This window comes from Crinia signifera, chromosome 3 (assembly GCF_055691185.1).
Source record: "Crinia signifera chromosome 3, ASM5569118v1, whole genome shotgun sequence".
In the NCBI taxonomy this organism is placed as follows: Eukaryota; Metazoa; Chordata; class Amphibia; order Anura; family Myobatrachidae; genus Crinia; species Crinia signifera.
In genome coordinates, this window is record NC_139219.1 from 223435707 (window position 1) to 223457991 (window position 22285).

The following is a 22285-nucleotide window of genomic DNA, read 5'->3' on the forward strand; positions in this document are numbered from 1 at the left end:
CATTCCTTTTTCTTTGTTTGTTACTAAATGTTACTATGCTATGGGAGATAGGTGCCTTGATAAAGACCCGATAGGGTGGAAACGTGTTGGAAGCAGCCTGGAGTTCGTCACTCACTGCAGGAATTTACAGTAGAGAATTGAGATTTATGAAAAAAATTAGAGACACTTTTATACAGACCCCAGAGACCCCCAAGTATTACATCTATGAGAAGCGCAGTAAGGGAGTTCTGTAAATTAATTTTCCACCCGCCCATTGGAGTGAACCACCAGCCGCAAGCTGCAGGAGCAGGTGAGGGAGTAGCGCACAGTTGATTAGCTGTTCAGGATCGTGCACCCCGCTGGAGACACACGCTATCTGTCTCTGGAGCCGCTTCACTGCTTTCCTGGTTTGAAGCAGAAAACAAATACAGGAATATGCTGAGGTTTGGTTCCATACTGGTGGTTGCTCCTGAGGAGATTGTAGCAGAACCCCGTAGCAGAGGAGGGGAGACACTGGTGGCTGTAGTGGCAGTGTGGCCACCAGGAATAAGATCATTCTCCTGAAAGGGTTAAGGTCTTGATGGCAGGGGGACACGGATAGCTGCAGTGGCAGTGCAGCTACCCGGATTGAGAACGTCCCCCCCCCTAGGAAAAGGATTAAGAGGTCCTTTCTCATAATCCGAACCAGATAAAAAGGTCCTTCCAGTATATACGTCTGACTATTATGGGATACCCGGGGAAAACATCTAATCCCTAAGAGTCATTTGGATGTAGAGAGGGAGTACCCCAAAAGGTCCGGTATATTCCATCAATCCCTTTTGACTGTATACCTGCAAAGTGACATTGTTTGTGAAATATTTCTTATATATTCTTCATATTTTTCAGTATATTTGTGTTTTTTTATTGGAGTTTTTTTTAACTTTTTTTTGAATACAACAAAACTGGAACATATACTTCTTTACGAAAGAGAGACTTTTGTTGTTTGTATCTGGACGTCACAGTGAAAAGAAAAGCTTGCCAGTACACAGGCAAGGGGGGCAAGTGAGAAGGAGCCCTATATATATATATATATGCTATAAGTTTGCTCCAGAATTTTTTAATAGAGCCATAGTCCCAAAAACAGTGAAAATAAGATGCAGAGGGACATTGGCATTTAGGACATGCACCAGAGTTTGTGGGGCTGAAGTGAGCATAATGGGCTAATGATATATGTGCTCATTGGATAGGAGAATCTTCAGCATTTTCACATAGTATTTACTCAAAGACTCAGTTGCTGGTAGAATATATATATATATCTTTGATCTACTGGTTATATAGTCTAACCCATCGATCTTGTTTAGGAATTTCTATCAGATGAGCATAAATAAATCTAATACGATAAGCTATTTTTTCACATATATTAAGTGTGTGCATAAGTGGATCAGAGGAAGAGAGAGGGGAGCAGCATGTTGCTTGGGTGGGGAAGGAGGTTAGGTAGTATCTCGTTTGTAGGTACATAAAAAATTGGAATTGGGGAAGATAACATTTGTCCTTAAGGGCTTACATAGTTACATAGTTACATAGTAGATAAGGCTGAATAAAGACTTGCGTACATCGAGGTCAACCTAGGTTTTAATAGCTTATGCCTTATATATAGTATATTCTGATATTTTATAAGAGAGATTGTGATTCTTATTTGTACCCTTGGATGAAATGTCATGAGTGTGTCGTCGGGGTCTAAAGACCTTTATCTCGCCATCCGTAAAAGTTAGCATTGGAACTCGAAGGGGGAAGGCTGGGTTCCCCATAGAGGTATATGTGTTGTGTAAAGGTGATTTCTCTTAAGTTTCTTATGCATAGTCAGTGGAACATTTTGTTAATAAACTTAACACTGAACCTTCATGGGTTTAATTCTGGAATTAAATCATCCTTTAACTATAATTCCAAGGTAATATTGCTCAACAATACCAAACATTGCTTGTAGCAAGTGAGTAATGAGAGCCTGGCATTTTGTAAACAGGGCAGTGGAGTGCCAGGTTAGTCTTTCTATTCATTTGAAAGCTGGTATCCAAGTTACGCAACCAACAAACACACCTTGCAGATGGCCTTTTAAAAGAGGGAGAGAACCGCATTCCAACAACTTATGGGAAGCCAGCCTTGGTTAGTTTGCAGAGTGTTGCAATGGCATGTCTGTGCCAACCTGTTTTAGAATGTTTTGTTGTACAGGGATAAGATCTGCTTAGAAATGTATGTCAAAAAGGCCAGGGCATTAGAAAAACAAGAGCTTATGAAGTAATACACCTTTCAGGTTTGGTATAAATCATATGAACAGTTGATTGCATCTGCAGATTAAAACATTGTTTAACCTGTTATTGTTCACATAATTAGGGTAGGTTTGGGAAAAACAGCTCTGTGTACTATGTTGTTGGCACTATAAAATGAGCATAAGGGTTTATGGTTGAAGAAATGTAAGTGTACCATCATCAGGAAAACCTGTCAGAAGCATATAATAAACTTTTAACATGAAATATTGGTACATTTCTGTTAAAACATGTTTTAGGACACAGCACTTTTTCCACATTTGTGTTTTTAATGACCTTTACCCCTATAGTTATTCTCACCCATTGTGCCTGTATATATATAATTGGACAATTCTCTAGGCAAGACCAATTAATAAAACACTGCTGTCGAAGTGACAAGGCCATAGTTAATCATGCATGGAGTAACAGATTATCTTAATGTAATAAGAATTTTACATATATTCCACCCATTCACAATTATTGACTATCTGATAGAAACACTGGATAAACCCAATTTACTGTATGTGATTTATCCTATTTCATTATGTTGGCCAATATGTGTTTTCAACTGGCATTTGAGAAAGGCAAGCAAGGAGGTTAAGTGACCTTAGTCTACTTGTAACTGAGCTACTGGAATTTTATTTGATTTCATATTTAGGCTGATTTTGGAGATCTTGTTGAGTAGGCTTCGTTTATTCATATGTATGTACACCATGCTCTCAAACTGCAATTTTAAGTAGCCAGTTTACTACTGTTTGTAACCTGGTTGACCTCATTCTAAAAAAAAAACATATCCCTTCATCCCATGAGCTGACCTTTGAACTCTTCTCTAGATCTTACTGCACATGCATTCACATACTGTAGGTTAGCATACAGCAGATTGTGTTGCCAATGTAGAATGTCTAAAATGAAGGTTCTGCTAATAAGTTATACTGGTGAAATCTACCTTGAATATGATTCTAATAGCAATGACTATTTCCTAAATGGGGCCTACCTTTCAAATTTCATGTTACTTACAATATACACACAACTAAAAAGATATCAAGTTGATATAAGATGTTTACTACAGTACTACTACAGCATATTCCATACTCTATATAAGTGTACAAAGTATGTAACTGATTTTTTCATTAATTTCTGAAATTATTTCATTGATTTCTATTTCTGTTCCTGTTATAACAATTAAAAAGTATATCAGTATATGTGTCCTGAAAATAATTGTGATGGCTGTCAATTATTCTGTCATTATTAGACACCAAAGCAGGATGATCAAAAACTTAACACTATTTCCTGAAACCTGATCTTTATCCATACTTAGTGGTGCTGGGAGGGATTTGTAAGGAATTGCAAGGGGAAGCTCTTATCAGAAGACCAGTCCTTTGTGATCTTATTCCCATATGTGATTAGTATGAATGGGATGTTTGGTGGTATCTACCACCATTGGTTAGTACACACATATGCAATCATCTTGTCCTACAACTCCATGAGATTAACTGTAAAAACATTGCATCTGCATAACCTTGGTTTGTGACATCACATAAGCGGATATTGACTGCTTTTTTAAATTCTGTCAATTCTGAAATTCTGTAAATAAACCTTAGTGTTTCCTAAATAGGCAACAACTGTATTAATCGTTTATTTTTTTGTAATAAACTAGTCACAAGCTATTACGTGAAAATGACTTTTATTTTCAGTCTTTTACTTTTTTAGTTTATATATTGAGCACATTAGAACATTGAATGTGGCTGCAGGAGTTAAGATAAAGTCCTCTATGTTTATGTTCTCTACAGACCTGTAGATTCAGCAAAGACGATAGATTATTCTCTATGTTTGCACATACTGTATATCTAGCCTTCACATTTATCCAAGGGTTTAGTAACGGGTAGCTTTGCATGAAGGACGCTGCCTTGACCTTTAGATAACTAGTCATGTTTCGCTTCAATTCATTGCAAGTTTGAGTAAAGATCCCCACACACATAGCGCATTAACCAGCAGTTTATATCTGTCTCTAGTTATTCTTAGACAGGAGGTCAGGTCAGAGTTTTCACATTGCTTACTGTTGTAACTGCAGGGTAGAATGCAAAGGTTGCTATCCATCAAACACTGGGGACTGTTAAATGCCTGAAATATTTTTAGCCCTTTCCGATGACAAAAATGGCTTCTTTCACAGTTAGACTGGTCATAGAAAGAGATTGCAATGGTCTTACTGCCATAGACATATTCCCTTTATTATAACCCAACAACTATAAGGCCATTTAAGAAATCACAGTCACAGTCCTTGGCCATCTGAGTAAGCAGACTGGCCTCTGGAACTCTGAAACATAAATGACTTAAGGAGGGTAATTCAATTACACTCAATGCTCATCCACACATTAGCTGCAATGTCACAATGGCATATTGCGGATATCACTTGTATCTCAATTCAATTGCTCCCAAGAAATGAAAATGTAACCCAGCATTGTTAATATATAGGTACAGAGTAATGCAGAGGTCACTTTCAGCAAATTATAGACCGATAAATAGATATGAGAAAAAAGAGAAAGTACTGGTACGCTTGAATAAGTTAATACTTAGCTTTTAATAATTATCTATTTAAAATAAAGTCACAATTTTAGCATCCAGTCAAAATATACAAACATGAGTCCTCTCAGGGATGAGAAAATACTGAATACACGCAAGTACTAGCAACAACAGTCTAGATAAATGTGTGTTTTGTCTCTACTGTTAATGGCACTGTTTGGTATGCTTTGTGCACTTTGCTCATGTGCATCTACAAGCCCTGTGAATCCATGCAGTTTGAACTGAGCTGCAAGTTCTAAAACATAAAAAATAAAAAAGATTTGGGTGAAATTTAATAGGATGAGAGATTCAGAAAGTGAAAGATTGGTAAGAAATGTCCAGTATTTTTAAAGCGGCAATCATTCACACTGCAAAATCTGGTTTTGCAGTATGAATGATTGACGTTTTCAAAAAACAGGACATTCCTTACCAAATCTCTCACTTTCTAAATCTCTCACCCTATTAAATTTCACCTATAGTATTGATTATACTGTTTTCTGTGCTTACCCTAGCACACTTTGTTTGCGTATCCTGTTTTTAATATCCAACAAAAGGGTGGGTGGAAGGTCACAAGGACAATTTGATATTGTACTACTTTTCGTTTGTGCTGTTTGGCAATGCTTCATAGCTGTGCTATAAATTGCCATGTATTTGTGCTACTGCTCTGTTGCTTAGTAACCAATAAGCTTGCTGCCTCCTTTGGCAAATATTGATGACAACAATATTGTGAGCTGTGAGTTAGTCAAAATTGAATGGAAATTATGGAAATTAATGTTATTGATTTTAATAATGCTTTAGGAACAAAAGAAACCCAAATTATGTGATTTTTGCTTTTTTGACATTTTTGAAAGTATGCAAATCCAAAACCAGACGACGAATAAGAGCCAAATTCAAATCTAGCAAAAATGGCCCAGTGCACTTCTTTAGTTAACACAGAAACCTCAAAAAAGTATGATTCTGGCTACTGTGACTTTAACAGGACTTGCTACAGTACTGGAGAAGGGGGCTCATTAATAAACACATAGTTCTGGTGCTGTTTAAGTTTCCTTTAGCTCTGAACAGGTTAAAACGTTTACACTTTATATGGCAACATCCGCATTTGCTGAGGGGATATTTTGGCCCAGATCTGTTTTGCATGTCAGCTATACTATTTTAGATGTCTTACTTTTTGTGCTGTGGTGAACCTGTCACACACACTCTATAATACCCCACTTCCCCTGTCTTTTTGTATTTTCTCTCTTTTTGGTCCTTCTGAAAGTTGACAAAATCATTTTCAAAGTATAAAAAAATAGATCCTGTCTTTTTTCTTTATCTTGTAATATAGCTTAATATAGGGCCAATATAGGGGCAGCACGGACGGTGTCATGGTTAGCATTACTGCCTCACAGCACTGAGGTCATGGGATTGATTCCCACCATGGCTCTAACTGTGCAGAGTTTGAATATTCTCCTTGTACTTGCATGGGTTTACTCCTGGTACTCTGGTTTCCTCAAGCCAAAAAATATAATGGTAGGTAAATCGGCTTCCAACAACAACAAAAAAATATAACCCTAGAATGTCTAGGTGCGTGTGTACATGTGGTAGGAAATATAGCAGGGACTGATGTGAATATTCAAATATTCTCTGTAAAGCTCTGCGGAATATGTGTGTGCTATACAAGAACCTGTTAATAAAAATTATTATTAGAGAAGATATAGGTTGAACCTGATGGTGACTTTTTAAAAAAAATCAGCTGGATCTTTCTATATTTAGGGGGGAATTCATGTACTCATGATAAATTACCACAGGTATGAAATGGAGGTAGTCATGCCCTTTTCAACTGAGAACCTGTTTAATTCCCATTGAATTAAAGTGTAAATGGACATTAACACAACTTAATGGGTGTCAACACATAATCCATGAAAAGTTAATGGATTTGTGTATAAAAATTTTTGCAGCACACATTAACCTGTGGGTTATTGGGGATTTTGTTCTATGGATGGCGACTAATTGAATAGCCCTGGGGGATCAATAACAGTAGCCCGTGGAACATTACCGTGGTTAATTGAATTCCCCTCTTAAGGTGGCCATACACATGCAGATTTATCTTCAGATCTAGCAGGTTGGAACAAAAACATGGTTATGGATGAGTGCAAATGACAGTTGACCATTTGCTTGGAAATGCTGGCAAACTGACAAACTGTCACTCATCCATAACCATGTTTTTGTTCCAACCAGCCAGATCTGAAGATAAATCTTACTAGTGTATGGGCACCTTTAGACTTGCACCAGATGCCTAATTTCCATTGGGTGTAAACTGACGCAGGTTGTGTTTAGAAAAATGGCAGTTGGCACTTTATCTCCCTCTAAGGCCCATGGACCCCTTACCACTGTGCATGTGCAGTAAGCGTAACTTTGCAAGCACAGAACTCCTTGTACCCCCCAATTCTCCTCTGGGGTTTGACACCTGTACCCCCCTACCTGAGTGTGTATGACACACTGTACTCCACTACCCCGGGCCCTCTGAGTTTGACATCCTGTATCCCATCTACTCCCATGTGTGTGACAAACGTTCCCCCCCCTACTCCATCCACCCACTACTTATGGCCCATAACCCTCCACATATACCCACAAGTCACAGTTCGTCGCTCAACAAAATGGTGCATGGCCTACATTACAAAACGTACCAGGAAATACTAAAGGATCTTAATATGTATACTTTAGAGCAGTGAAGGGAAAGAGGGGACATGATAGAAACTTTCAAATATATAAAGGGTTTTAACAAGGTACAGGTGGGAGACATTCTTCACAGGAAGAGGAGCAACAGAACACGAGGACATTCACTGAAACTAGAGGGAGGAAGATTCAGGGGAAATTTGAGGAAGAATTACTTCACAGAAAGAATAGTGGATAAGTGGATTAGCCTCCCATCAGAGGTGGTAGAGGCAAATACAGTAGTACAATTTACACATGCTTGGGATAGGCATATTGATATCATTACAAAAAAATAAGGATCAAATATGTTTTGAGGTAACATGTTTAAAAACAGGGCAGACTAGATGGGCCAAGTGGTTCTTATCTTCTGTCAAATTCTATGTTTCTATGGTTCTATGTAACAACCTCTGTCCTCCAGTCTCAGCCCATCACCCTACAATCTCAGTTCCCCAGTTTATAACCACACAACCTCTGGGACTGTAAAATTGAATATTATGAGAATCTGGCTTTTTAATGGGGGGCAGGGGAATGCTCACCTGTCTCCTCGGGGGGTGCAGCGGCCGCTGCTTCCATACAGTACTACAAAGTGCCGCCCTCCAGTGGCCGGGAGTTGCCTAGTTGTGGCGCCGGCCCTGCAGCCACCTCTGATCTGAAACTGTCACAATTTTTACAGGACTGCCCTGCATCCCACCAGGGGCCAGCAGTTTCCCGTGGTGGCTGGGGCAGTTGGGAATTTCCCTTGCTACCCATTGATCTGCTCAGCAGAACAACAGTGAAACGACGCTGTGCACATTCGCACAGCATCTATTCAGAGAGACAGAGGGGCAGAGGGCATGGTCAGCAGCTCTCAGAGTTCTGGCCATGCCCCCAGAGAGGCAAGCACAGGGGCATGGCCTCGCAGAAGCACTGTGCCCATAGGCTGCACCACGTGACTGGGAGGCCATACACCGAAATGGTGGACAACATAGCCTTCAGCACACACACATGTCCCGCAGCCTTGCACTGAGAAGTTGGGAGATATGGTATTTATGTGGATCTGGAATCTTGAATCTGGCTTTTTCCAGCATACAGAAGGAGCGCCTCTCAGCCAGCACAAGGAATCGCCAGAATCCCTTAGCTGGCGCTTTTTTTGTATTTTTAGATAATTTGGTATTTTTGTGTATTATGTGGATCTGGATTTTTCATTGTATCTTTATGTAGATCAATCTTTTTCAATGAAAGTATGGGTCCCGCATTTCAATTAATGTTTATTTGTATCTAGCTTTTTTAATATAGGCCAGAGTTTTGTATACTCTGATATCCAGTCCAGGTTCTAATGATAGTCATGCTTGAGCACAGGTGACACAGGGGTAGATGTATGAAGCAGTGATAAGGGAGAAGAAGTGATAAAATACCTTGTATCAATCCCGATCAATCAGCTCCTAACTGTCCCTTTTTAAACCCAGCCTGTTAATTAACAGTCAGGAGCTGATTGGCTGGTGATAAAGTACCACTTCTCTCTTAACACTGCTTCATACATATACCCCTTAGTTAGTGGGGGGGACCCCACACCGTTTTTTTTAATTATTAATTTATCCCTTTTTATACACTGCAGCCGATATGAATTTGTATTTAAAATACAAATTTGTATCGGCAAAAATACGAATCCATACACCATCGGAAAAATACGAAGCAGTAAAAAACGACTGCTTTGTAAATTACCCTCCGGAATACAAATTTGGAAATGAAATATGATGGCAATGCCAGTCGTATTCATTTGAATTAAGAATACAAATACAAATTTTCGTGTTCTTAAAACCTGGACTGTAATGGAGGATTTTGGAAAACTCTGAAGGAAACCATGGCAGTGGCATCATCAGTCCAAATGATAGTCTCTGCTGGCCATGCACAGTGTCACAGAAGCAGGATTTGATGGATTTGTGTGCTGTTCAGGAACTGTAGACAGACCAGGAGATGAAGGGTTAAAACGGGCTGGTTTTATGAAAGACTTATTCATATATAACAGCACTCAAATGGCAGCACTAAACTACTTCCTTGAGAAAACAAAAGTCAATGATAATTAAAGCAAAAGTTCTTGTAAGGAAACTTGGTGTGACGGTAGCTGTCTTTAGGGGTGACGAAGGACACTGAAGAATGAAGTGGGTTGTTTTGATGAAGTGATGAAGACTTGAGCAATGATATCTATAAAGAGGAGTGAACTGATTATCAAATACTTGGATCCAATTAAAGATACTGAAAGACTTTGGAACTTGACTGGAGGTGGATCCGGGACTGGAACGGAAGAGCACTGTAAAATCACAGGAGGCAAGTTGGACTTGACCAGAGGAAACAGACTAGGCCAGGCTGTGAATAATGAGATGGGATCAGGTCAGCAAAACTCACAGGTTGAGCTGGGAGCAGCAACAGGCACTAGGAGAGTGAGGAATCTTCCAAAACGATGCAACCGGCTCACAAGACTTTTTGCACTGACCCAGATCAGCATAGGCAGATCCCCTCTATACCTAGTGGATGACTGTCATTGGCTGACAGGGCACGCATAAAGGAAAGACCTTGACCTGGCCCAATAGCTCACTTGCCCTAAACCAAGATGGTAGCACCGGCCTCACAGCACCACCAAGCAAAGTCAGACTCAAATGCAGCACAACCAACCCCCTGACACCGCTCACATGCCCACAGACCCCTGTGGACACATGCTAGCCAACGGTGGACACGGACGGGTGAGTAGCTTGCCCGCCGTGTCCCTTCTGGAGGCATGTGACACACACAGCATGCTGGTAGAAGGGAAGATATAATCTGCTATGGGGCACCAACGAAAAGCTAATTCCTTAGACGGACTGGCTCTGATTCCAGATAATGATTTCAGAATCCAGAGGTTGCAATTCTTATGCTAGTAAACAGAAGATAGATTGTACAGACAAAACTCCTAATAATCCCAGCACAAATTATCCACTCAAACTGCAAATACAGTATGCAACTAGTACATGGTGTGCTTTACATTGCAACAACAACAGTCCAACATTTAGGCTGAGGTGTCTCCAGACAGTAGTGAAATGCACCATGTGGTTGAACTTTTTCATGATTGCATCACACCGGTGTTCCCAATTTCTACATTAATTATGGAAGTGTGCAACATAATTGGTTCCTCTATCATTAATTAAATACTTATTCAATTCAAAATATTTAATTGTTCCTATTAATACATTTCCTAGTAATGCAATCCCCTTAAATGTTTAAGTAATATAATATTTGTAAATACATTTTAAATTACCCATATATTATATAAAACAATTAGATAATGGTGCCCCCTTAAATATGTATTTTGTTACCTTAATTAAGTATTTATTTCTGCTACATTAATAGATACAGTGTGTTTATTTGATTGGACAATTTCTTTTGTCATTTTCTTGCTTGTAACCACCACAAATCGGCATACTTTTCTGGCTGTAAGCATTTTAACCTCCAAACAAATGGATGTCAAAATTTACAGTGTTTTGCAGTCAGCTTGAATTTGTAGCAAAAAAATCAAACTCCGTTACTCCAGTACTGTCCCACTCTTGTGTGCATACTGTATATCTGTACTGTTGCACCTGTATGTAGGTAAAGCACATAATTGAGCAAGATGGTGTTGACTAATGGAGTGGAACATTTTGCTACTTGTGATGGGAGAAATTGGACCAGTGCATTGCATGTAGGTAAGCACAAACACAGATTCAGAATTCATCCCTGATGTTCGGAGTTTGTGCATGCCACGAATATACCGACGCACAAACCCCAGGAGCGAACGGTTTCGGGGAGTTTCACAGGCATGGAGCTATTCACTCCACACAGGGAGGGCCAGGGGCGGGCAGCAGAACCCCCAATTTTATTTGGGCATCCCCATACAAATGCTTGGTGTTCCCCTGAGAATGCAGGCATGGTGATGGGCGTCTGATGTCATATGACGTCAGCACCTGTCTCCGGTGGATAGCGGGCATCTGAAGAGCAAGTATAGACTTGCTTTTCAGAGCGAAGGCTGCAGAAATCATTTGATGGTCAGGGACCATTGAATGATTTCTCTTCTGTTCAGCCATATTCGAGGGGAAGTGTTCACGTACACATCTCATTGCATGCTAGCGAGGGGATTCGGGAGCCGGTGGCGATGTTTAACTGTTTCTAGGCTGCGATTACATGCAGCCTACAGAGCAGGTATGAATCAGGCCCACTGTGTATTGTACACAAATAAAAATAAAGGTTGTGTGGTGGCATACTTCTAATAACAGAACATGGAGAAAGGATTTAGGGGGGTATTCAATGTCAGGGGCATGTCTGTCGAGCTAGCGCGACAGCCGTGCCCCTGTCCCATTCTCGCTTTGCTCGACTGGAGATTGGCAGTCGAGATTCAATGACCCAGCTGCCGAGTGGCGAGAAGGGGGCATGGCCGCAAGCTGAGGCCGGAAATACTCGAGCTCCGGCCGACAGCTTCTAATGTCGGGCTCGTTCTGCCGAGAACCCCTGTTGGGAGATGGCTGCGGGAGCACGACAGCGATTGAATACCCCCCTTAGGCTCAATTCAATTAAGTGTTGAAGAGTAATGTTTCCAACGTAAAAGCCAACAAATACTCTATCGTCTGGGCTTCAAAGGAGATCTTCATTTAAAATAAATGGCAAGTGACCCACATTTAATTATTGGAGAACAATTATTATTATTATTAGTAGTAGTAGTATTATTATCATAGCTCCCAACTGTCCCATTTTTTGGGATGGTCCCGCCCCCCGCCCAGGGCCGGCAGTGTCCCGCGGTGGGGGGGAAGGTGCAGTTGGGAGTCCCCCCAGCCTGTGAATATTCCGCCGTGGGAGCATCCCTCTTCCCCAACTGTAGAAGTTGGGAGGTATGTTATTATTATTATTATTATTATTATTATTATTATTATTATAATATTTAAGCATTTGATTGCTGTAAATGTATACAATCAATGCTTTTCTACAAGAGAGATAGCCACTGCAATGTGATACAGCAAATAAAATATGTTTTCTGTTAGCTTGATAATGGTATCAGCTCCCATAAGTCTGATTAACAAGTGCTTATCTATTAGAACAGGATGTCATTTTTGTAGAAAACCACACTTCTCTTGCTCTCTGTGGTTGTAATGCTGCACACTATTCAATGAACAAAAATGTACACGTGTGGTGAGTCCTATTCTGTAAAGTAAAATGTATCTGTAAAATGCAATACTTATTTGTCTATAACAATCAGTAATGTTCTTACACATTTTATAAAGTGAAGGGCTAGCACTTAATAAAATCTGTTTCCATTTCCTTTGACTTGAGCCTCCTGATGTAATGCTGCTGTAGGCCACTGAAAGTTTCGTAGTTTGACTTTTCTTTTTTACTATCATGAAAACGTAGGAGCTACTCTGAAATGTTTCAGTAGCACATATGAAAGTAATGTTTCAAGGAAAACTATGTGTTAAACTATGTGTAAAATGAGTTAGCAATTGTTAGCAGTGCAGTAAAAACACATTGATAATGTGCATAATAGGGTTCTACAAGAGGAAAAAATAATGGTGGAACCGTCTACATTGCTTGAGCAAAATTATTTTTCATAATTTTGAACACCATGGCTTAAATATACCACACTACACTTAAACATTGCTTATTTTTCACTACACTGGCCCTGGGATTTCCCTACATATTTCATTATATAGCAGTGCTCCTCACAGTCACTGTATAAGAAGGCAAATGGGGCCTCATTCTAGTTCACTCTTTCTGTGGCGAGCGCAGCAAGCCACCAAGCCCGAAGCGTGGCGAGCGGACGCACATTACTTCACAGGTATTACGCGTCCCCTCGCGGGGCTCGCTGCGCTCACCACGCTTCGGGCTCGCTGCGCTCGCCACACTATATAAAATCAACTCCACGCCGACGTGGATAGTGGGGGTATGAAAAGGTTGGAGGACGTGTACCGCCACCCCTTTTGTCTTGTGCTCAAATTTATCAGAGGTACCTGATTTCTCTCTGAAACTCTATTATACACCAATTATCTTTTTAATTGGGAGAGTGGAACCAATTCAATGGATATAGGCTCTGGATTATAACTATACCTTCCTTAACTGCAATTAGCGTGACAGTGCTGCAGGAGAACATATTAGGAAATGCAGACCACTGAGGTATTCCATATAGCTATAATACACCATGAGGATCTCACCCACCAACACCCTAATCATTTCTCCAAAAAAATGTTTTATTGTGGACCAAACAAACCAAACACTTCAGCCTTGACACTTAAGTGTTTGGTTTGTTGATCCGTACATGCCCATTTTATTATCCAACATAATCCAACATAAGGACAATTCCACCTTGCACCACTTTTCATAATGGCCTGTATTTATGGGAAATTAGGGTCAGTCTTTATGCATACACAACATTTTTTATTGATTATGGCTATTATACATTACATATTTGCAAAAAAATTGTAAACCAGAAGGAATACAATGTTAATAAAATAGTCAAGGTTTATTAAAAAAAAGTTGGGGGCAATAGGGTTTTTTCAGAATAACCTCCATTTCAACTCAAATCACATCTGAATCAGATCCAGTGTTTAATAGACAAGGATCCATGTCAAAGGATAAAGAATATAGGAGGCTGACCTGCAGCCCATACTAATCCCAAGTATTATTTATTTATTTTTCCCATAGCTAATAGAGCAATCAGCTACTTCATCTCTGTCAGTATATTTTATGTTGGCCATGTCATGTTAATTTGCCCTTTCTAGATCCTAATGGCTGAATTGACTTGAAATCCAAATCAAAAGTTTATGTAAAAGAAAAAATATATCCTCTACTTGTCTATGAGAGACATGATTGACAGAAATGTGCATTTCTTTACAATCTTTCCTAGATTGTTTGGCTCCTTCAATCACTCAGGATGTTTAGCAGTGTCTCTAAGCCATTCTACCCTGGAAGAACATATGCAATAAATATTTATTAGTATCACTAAACATATGTTCTCACACTGTAGCCAAATAAGTACAGCTGAGGCGTGAGAAGCCTAGGAAGTCTAAGCATGACTGAATTTCAGAATATAACAGGAATTCTATCGCAAGTGGGTGTTTAGACTATAATATCTATAAGCAGTAAAGGTTGCATCATCTAATTATAAGTATATACAGTGAGGCTCACTTTACCCATAATTAAGATTTATGATATATACATTTTAATAGGGCAATGTGAAGAATATCGCTATAATTATTGTATTGTATTGATCACCCAAAATTAAGTATTGATTGGATTTTATGACTTTGAAGGATATCATGAATTTCCCAGAATTTCTCAGTATGGTAAACCTTCCAAAACATTAGACTCTACAAACGCACTATTTGAAACTCTTCACATTGCAGATTACTGTGGAAACTGCAATAGTTTAATGCTAAATATTAGGCATACATTTATGTTTAACATTGAGGGGGAAATTTGCTAAGAATACGAATACGAAATTTCTTATTAGCGGCCATATATACGGCCTCTAATACGAATTCATATAGCCAGTCTGCACCGATCAGTCAGATCCATGCAGGCTGCAATGTGTAAAAAAATAAAATAAAAAATAAATGAAAAAACATGGCGTGGGGTCCCCCCCACAGCCGGAACCAGCACCTGGCTGAAAGAGCCGAGGCTGGTAATAAAATTTCAGGAAACCCGGCAAATAGGGGTTCCCAGATATTTTTAAACCAGGCCCACGCTCCAGGTCGGGGGCTGGTTCCCAAAATACGGGGGACAAAATGACTAGGGGTCCCCCGTATTTTAAGAACCAGCCCTAGGCCAAACCAGCCAGCAGGGTAATGTCACAGCCAGGGGACACTTATTATATAAGTTTCCGTGACCAAAACATTCATCCCTACTGACCAGTCAGCCTGGCCAGGGGCCCTGGGGGAGTGGGGACCACCCCAATAAAGGGGTCCCCCCCTCCAGGACTTACCTAACCAGGCTGAAGCCTGGTGCTGTCCCCGGTGACCCTGTGCGGTGGTCACCAGGCTGATCTTTGTGTAAAAAAAAGAATAAACTATTGTTTAATACTGTGGAACTATGAGTCCCAGCAAGCCTCCCCCGTAAGCTGGGACTTTGAGAACCACAAGTCCCAGCATGCGGGCATTAAAGGGCCTGCTGGCACTTGTAGTTCCACAGTAGTAAAAATAGTCAAATAAACACACACTGACACACAAGAAAAATACAGCTTTATTACATCCAAAGCCCATACATACTGATACTTACCTATCTTGAGCCCGTAGTTAGGTCCCCGGGTCCGGGGCTCCATGGTCCAGGGGTCCGGGGCTCCATGGTCCAGGGGTCCGGGGCTCCATGGTCCAGCGGTCCGGGGCTCCATGGTCCAGGGGTCCGGCTCCATGGTGCAGGGGTCCGGCAAAATCCATAGGGGACCTGTGGAATGAAATTCTACTCACGTGTCTCCTCCGGCGTAGATCTGTCCTCTTCTCTCCACAGTAGTACTCTGGTACTTGACAAAATATCAAAACAACACCCGGCACCAGCGAACAGGAGAAGCGCAGAATGTTCATCTTCCGCGCCTCTCCTTCAAATCAGGAGCCTAGCGGCCAATCAGGAGCCGAGAAAGTTGGTTTTTTTTTTATTTATTTATTTATTTTTCTTTTTTTACACTGAAGCCTGCAAATACGACAGGTAAATAAAGTGTATTTTCCTGTTGTATTTGCCCGGCCATTCGCAGGCATTTTACGCTAATTACCGGCCGTATTGAAAATACGGCCGCTTAGTAAATCAGGAACCACCATTCTTTTAAATGGTGATTTCTGTCGTATTGTATCAATGGTGTATTCATTCGTATTCGTAAATACAAATACGAATGTCCTATCAATACCAATACAAAAATTCGTATTTTTGGCATAGTAAACGCCGAAAATACGTATACGCCCCTGTCATTTAAAAAAATTCTGCACCACCAAATTTATTTTGTCAACAAAACATCAAACGTGCTGGAATTTGCCCAGATGTAATGCTCACACAATATTGGTGGTGTTGTCAGATATAACAAATCCCCAGGAGAGTCTAAGCGGGGGAATCCATTGTGCATATTTGTCCCTCCGTTTCTCTCAGAGGTCCTCTTATAGAAAAATGGTCCTATACAGCGTAGCCTGCCTAGGAGCGAGTTGGCATTTGTGAGATGCTGCTACCGGTGCCTCTGCTGTTGTTGCTGCGTAAGACAATACATCTACCCAATGTTTAAGTGAACAGTGTGTACAATGGAATTTTTGAGGATACTAAGGACACTCTAAGAATCCCTTGCCTAGGAAAGTGGTATCTAGAGTACACACTAGCCTTTCATTTGCATTTAAATAACAAATGTTGGTACTTGTGTAATAGCACGGCGCCCAGCTACGCTACGTTTTCAGCGTAGGCTAAGCTACAGGCTTAGCTAGGAACAAGAAAAAAAAAAGATTCTTTGTTTGAAGAAGGAGATACTTCTGTGCATAATATAATATTTTAAGAAAATATTAACAAGATAACCCGCTCTAACATTAATCAGTATCTAGCATAAGATTCAATTCAAAACAATAATTTTTATTAGTAGTATTTTAGAAAAAGGATATAAAATAAATTTGGACTACATAATACAATATATATGCAATAAACACAGAAGCAATAAGTGTATAATACCAAAATAGTAAACAGTTCAATATATGTATAATCAATCAAAGTCCCAATCATAGGTCCCATGATAACATCAGGATTGGTAAAAAAAAAATGAGGAAAGGAAAACAAATGAATATTATCAGCAGAGTCCTTGGATTTGGGAATAGGAACCAAGGGACCTTATTTTGTGAAAAGTATTCATGGTGTAATTTTGAAGACTTGAAATATACTACATTGAGGCCACCAAATGAACACTATGGAGGGCTGGAACGGAAAGGAGACACCAATTTTTGCCAATCAAAGATTTGGCAGCATTACAAATGTGAACTATAAGCTTGTCTTGGTGTTGCTAACAAGGACACTCCGGAGTGCCACAGAGACAGAGATCTCTTGGCAGAGATAAGCCTATTATCTTCGACAATAGTACTCACACATAAGTTACAATTCATACCCAAGCCCTAAATGCAAGATAGCTCAAGCTTACAAACCAGTTCAAATATAGAATAGATTTTACTTCCCTAAATTCTGAAAATATAAAAGACTCATCACAGCATAATTTGTACCAGACAAAAGGCAAAAAAGTTTTTTTTATTTGTCTCGTTCTGGTTTCTTTAGTATACTTGACACACTCTACTTCTGATTCTAGATGCACCTAGGAGTGTGGGCTCAGTAGTGATTTATGTAGTCCAGTGATGGATAACCTTTTCAGCTTGGTGTGTCAAAAATCGTGAAAAGGTGTAGCCTTCCTCGAGTCGCGTGTCACTTCAAGAAATATTAATAATTTGGTGATATTTGCAGCCATAATAAAGATCAGCCATAATAAAGAGTTGTATTTTCAATATCCCCCATCACACCAGCCCCACGCTGTCCCCATCACACCAGCCCCACACTGTAGTGTTCCCATCACACCAGCCCCACGCTATCCCCATCACACCAGCCCCACACTGTAGTGTTCCCAACACACCAGCCCCACACTGTAGTGTCCCCATTACACCAGCCCCAGAATGCCCCCATCACAACAGCCCCAAACTTCCCCCATCACAACAGCCCCACACTGTCCCCCCATCATAACAGCCCCATGCTGTTTGCATCACACCTTGTCCTTTCTGTCCCCCTGTCCCTTTCAGAAAATATAATACAAGTACAAACAATATATACTCAGCAGGGGGGGGGGGAGTGGTGCACTGCTCACTGTCTTTTGCTGCAGATCAGTTATGGCTGCTGCCACCCCCCCCCCCCCTTACACAGAGGAGGGGTGCAGCATTATCAAACAGGCAGGGACACACAGTGAGTGGCTTTAAACCTAGGATCAAGCACAGCCTTCAAAATGTAGAGTTCTTATTTGGACAGATTGATCACCCTTGAATTCTGGTAAAGGGAATGAAGTGCTCCATCCAGAAGTCCCACATTCTTAGCGCAATTGCTCTGTTTTAGCTCATCCTTCATTTTCTCCAGCTGTTTCTCTGCAAATGCCTGATGAGTGGAATGACCTGACTCAAGCTGGCAGTGTCTGAACTTACTTCACATGTGGTGTAGAACCTTGCAAAACACTGAAATTATTCTCCACTGTGCTTGAGTCAGGTGCATTCCCCCACTTTTGCCTATGTCATAGGTGGATGTATAGGCTTGAATGGCGATTTGCATCTCCTCCATCATCTGAGGAATATAGAGGGTAGATTTTCACCTTGTTACTACCTCTTGCTTCAGGTGACGACAGAGCAGGTTTAAGAAGGTTCTTTGCATCTCCTGCACACCCTGTCATTTTAAAAAAAATTCTGCACCACCAAATAAATTTTGTCAACAAAACATCAAACGTGCTGAAATTTGCCCAGATGTAATGCTCGCACAATATTGGTGTTGCTGTCAGATATAACAAATCCCCAGGAGAGTCTAAGCGGGGGAATCCATTGTGCATATTTGTTCCTCCGTTTCTCTAAGAGGTCCTCTTATAGAAAAATGTTCATATACTTCATAGCCTGCCTAAGAGCGAGTTGGCATTTGTGAGATGCTGCTACCGGTGCCTCTGCTGTTGTTGCTGCGTAAGACAATACATCTACCCAATGGTTAAGTGAACAGTGTGTACAATGGAATTTTTGAGGATACTAAGGACACTCTGGGAATCGCTTGCCTAGGAAAGTGGTATCTAGATGGGATTTTGTACTGGGGACACAATATGTCCATCAACTGTCTAAATCCCATTGCACCAATGGCAGATATTGGATAAAAGCACCAGCATACAGTAGTTGTTATGCCTTCAGTAATCAGCTGTGCAATAGGGTGACTGCTGTCATACCTTATCATCCTTGCAAAGGACTGTTGGACAGTCAATTGCTTAGATACTGTAGTTCCTCTCTGGTATGCCAATCAACTCCTAGCAGCAATAGCAGGAGCGGCAGTAGGCATAGCACTCAAGGATACTCTGGAGGAATCCCAAATCAAGGAAGAGTGCCAGTGACATGGCCTGCAGGACTACTTCTGATCTTTTGACAAGGAAGAAATTGAAGATGAGGGAGTTAGTGGTGTGAATTGTAGGCGCTTGGACACAACAACAGGAAAAAGGGAATTACAGTAGGTGTCACTGGACTGCTTATGCTCTTAGCCAAACATTTGGAACCTGACAATGACTTACAATATGATAAATGCTCTGCAGGTGACATATAATTGAGGATGTGCCTAGGCATCCTTTCCACTACTTATTACGCTTTTTCAAAGTACATGTGGTGAGACAGTTGTCTGGATTTGGATTTAAATAATTCCAGACTGAAGAGGTGAATTTTTATGGTCTTTTGCCCAGGCATGAAAATTAGCTTTTTCATCCGACAGCCAAAAACTGTTTCCACTAGTGCCTGATTCAAAACAAATCACATCAACACCAGAAACCTCCTCATCGTCAGATACACCAATATTTCCTCATCTGGGTGTACTTCTACAGTGACATCCTCAATCTCAATAGCAGAAAATGGGCTTTCGGTGTTCCACCGTGCATTGCACAATGCGTGCAAATGGTGAGTATAGCCTCCTTTTTCCTTACAGTGTTGGGAAGGTAAGGCCTAGACATTGCAACCTTGGACACACTTGGACTCTCCTTGGGAATTTCTGATATCTGTGCTAAAACCAGTTTTTTTTTTTGTATTTTTTTTTAGAGGAAGGAGGGCTTCCATCTTCAGGAAAAGCTGAACTACCAGTCATGCTCATAGGCAAAGGCCTTAGCCTTTCCTTGCCACTTTGTGTCATGAATGACATACAGTATTGGCAATTTTAAGTTTCTAGGAAGTGGTTCCTGATCTTTAAACTGTGTGTCCTCCTCCATTTCTGTATTAACACGCACCACCGCTGCACTTATATGACAGCACTGGGCAGCACTGATGGACTTTAGATACAGCACCCCTAAAAGCATAGTACAGCAGCACCCCAAAAAGCACAGGACACCACCTCTTGACAGTGTCTCAGAACAACACAATAGAACAGCAGCTCTGTACACCCCTGTACAGCACAGGACAGTAGCACCCCTAACATCACAGGACATCTGCATCCCTAACAGTACAGGACAGAACTGATGCACTTACACGGCAGCACAGCACAGGACACCACCGCTGGACTTATACAGCAGCACAGGGCAGCACTTATATGGCAGCACAGCACAGGACACCACCATCAGACTTTTACAGCAGCACCGCTGAACTTTTACTGTAGCCCAGGGCAGCACCACTACACTTAAACAGCAGCACAGCACACGGCACCACCGCTGTACTTATACAGTAACACCACTGGACTTACAGTATACAGCAGCACTGCTGCACTTATACAGCAGCACAGCACATCACAGGATACCACCACTGAACTTATACAGCAGCACAGGACACTACCACTGGACACTTATACAGAAGCACTGCTGGACTTATACGGAAGACCCTATGGACTTCAACGTCTGCACAGCACAGGACACCACTGCTGGACTTATACGGTAGCAGATCGATGTCAGCAGAGTAAAAAAAAATTCAAAATGGCCGTGGCCAGCCAATAACGGCTTGGCGCGTCATAAGTGGCCGAAGTGGAGATTTTGAAGTGTGGGTAATGAAAAGCTAAAAATGTTGTTCAGCGTGTGTTCCAGAAAAGGGGGTTTGACAATGTAAAGGGGGTGTGGTCACACAAAGCTATAGGAGTGGTTTCATCATAATAACGGTGTGGACATGAATGCCACATACCATAATACCCGATGCACATGATGCCACACACTGTAATGATCATTACACATGACTCCACACACCATAATGCCCATTACACATGACGCAACACATCGTAATGCCCATTACACATTATACTACACAACGGAATGCCCACTACACATGACGCAATACACTGTAATGCCCATTACATACAGATGTAACATACCTTAATGCCCATTATACATTATGGCACACATTGTGATGCCCATTACATAATATGCCACGTAAGTGCCACTTACCCACATGCTCATTGCTAGCAGTTTATTTCACAATGCCAGGGACTTCATGCTTGATGTCAGGGGCTTCATGTAAGACAACATGCAGATTAATAAAATAATGTAAAAACCGTTTATTATTTTATTTTAATATTTCCTTTACAGAGGGGCTATGGGTACCGGCGGGCTTTTAATGCCCCACATGCTGGTACCTGGGGTTCTTCCAAGTACCAGCATGTTGGGCAGGCTTGCTGGGACCTGTAGCCCTACTGTAAAAGACAATATTACTGTTGAAACAAGCTATCAACCTTGCACTCACTACCCAGAGTGGCAGGGGATAGCCCCGGATTCAGCCCAAGCCTGGGGTGCTCTGAAGTGGGTTAACCTCTTTATTTGGGGGGTCCCCACCTCCCCAAAAAACTTCTGGCCTGGGCTGACTAATTAGGGTTAATAATGCTTTGGCCATGGGACCCCATCAAGCGTGTCCCCTGACTATGGCATTACACCCCCTGCTAGTAGAGCCTGGTGCTGGCCCCAAAATACGGGGGACCCCTACTCATTTTGTCCCCCGTGTTTTTGAAACCAGGACTGCTCCAAGAGCCCAGGGCTGGCCATGCTTTTCTATTATACACAAAGAAGATGACACTCCCCCAGGCTTTATTCCAACCCATTATTTCAATTGAAATACTTTTTTATT